Genomic DNA, 1,549 nt, shown 5'->3' with positions numbered 1-1,549 from the left:
GCCTTCGGCATGCCCTTAGTGTAATCACAGCCCAGATCCTTGATTCCAGAGTAACACTCTGACATCTCCTTCAGACCATTTCTCTTCTTTTGAGAAATAGCTTTTGACTTGCAATTGGGCCTTCCTAAAAGGTCAACGTTGGCATCCCTTCACCACCTATACCGCCTTCCTCCTGGGCTTCAGACCCTGGCCTCGCCCTGAACATGATTAGCAATTTCAAACCTAGAGACCTCTTCTTCACTAAGATGAAAGGTTATCCTCATTGGCCAGCTCTAGTGGATGGAGTTCCTGATGGAGCTGTAAAGTCACCCACAAACAAACTACCCGTTTTCTTCTTTGGAACTCTCGAGACTACTTTTTTAGGACCAAAGGATATATTTTCTTACTCAGAAAATAAGGAAAAATATGACAAACCAAATTAACAAAAAGGTTTTGAAGAGGATTTATGGGAGATAGATAACAATCCAAAAGTGAAATTTTCACATCAACGGGCATCAGCTGAACAATCAAACACTTCATCTGATGTTGAAATTGAAGAAAAAGAAACTAGAGTTTCAAAGGAAGATCCCGAACATGGAGAAAAAAAAAACAGCAATGAAGGTGTGACCATGACAATTGACATAACCACTCCCAAAGCTGGAGAAGGAGGAAGAGAAAGGCAGAAAGACAAGCAGAAACCGAGGAGGTAGGAGTAGTGACAACACCAACAGCGTCTGTTACTACAAAAGTGAGTGCTAAAAGGATGACCTGCAGCTACAGAAGTCAAGATTTTTAAAGGGTAGAGGCAGACAAGATTAAGAAAAAGGGACAAGAGGAAAAACAACCTAACGAGCAGCTTAAAAAAGGATGAAGAGGACCAGAAAGAAGATAAACCAAGAAAAGAGCAGAACAAAAAAGAAGGGAAGAAAGAAATCGAATCTAAAAGCAAAAATTTAGCTAAAAACAGGGGTACATCAACCTCTGATTCTGAAGAAAGAGATAATCAAGAGGGTGAAAAGAAAAGAAAAGGGGGAAGAATCTTTCAGACTGCTCACAGAAGGACTATGCTGAAACACCAGCATGAGAAAGAAGCAGCAGATTGAAATGGCAAGCAAGAGGAAAAAGTAAAAACTGAGCACCAAACAACGTGTCATCGACAGTAATAAAAAGTAGATCTCATTTGGGGCTCAAAGCATTAATCCAGTTACTGGAAAGAGAATGCAAGTGGAGTGAGTAAGAGATGAAGATCTTGAGACAGATCCATTGGACTAAATTTCCCCCTCCACCCCCTTGATGGAAGAATGTTCCAGATTCTATATTGAGGACTTCATTATTAATGGCATTATTACTGTGTTATGATTGTTCACAAATTCCATGTAAGGTACACACTACATCCTAAGTTCAGCCATCATTCCCATTAAGTTTTTTACCAAGGTTGCAATGAGCTTTGTGTTTGAAAATGATAAAAAGCTCAGATGAAGATAGGGGTCGCACATTATTTCATCAGCAAATATCAAAGTTCATTTGGTTTCGAAGCTCAGTATTAAACTGAAATAGCTATTATGCCCAG

At 39.6% G+C, this 1,549-nt stretch overlaps 1 pseudogene; it reads left to right on the top strand.

Moving 5' to 3' along the window:
* The first annotated feature begins 203 nt into the window (after positions 1 to 203).
* On the top strand, positions 204 to 1,142 carry LOC102493238 (PC4 and SFRS1-interacting protein pseudogene; annotated as a pseudogene).
* The last annotated feature ends 407 nt before the right edge of the window (positions 1,143 to 1,549 follow it).

The sequence above is a fragment of the Tupaia chinensis genome, unplaced genomic scaffold, assembly GCF_000334495.1.
Source record: "Tupaia chinensis unplaced genomic scaffold, TupChi_1.0 Scaffold144016_1, whole genome shotgun sequence".
NCBI lineage: Eukaryota > Metazoa > Chordata > Mammalia > Scandentia > Tupaiidae > Tupaia > Tupaia belangeri.
The sequence above is the reverse complement of the archived record's forward strand: the minus strand, read 5'-3'. Positions and strand labels throughout refer to the sequence as shown.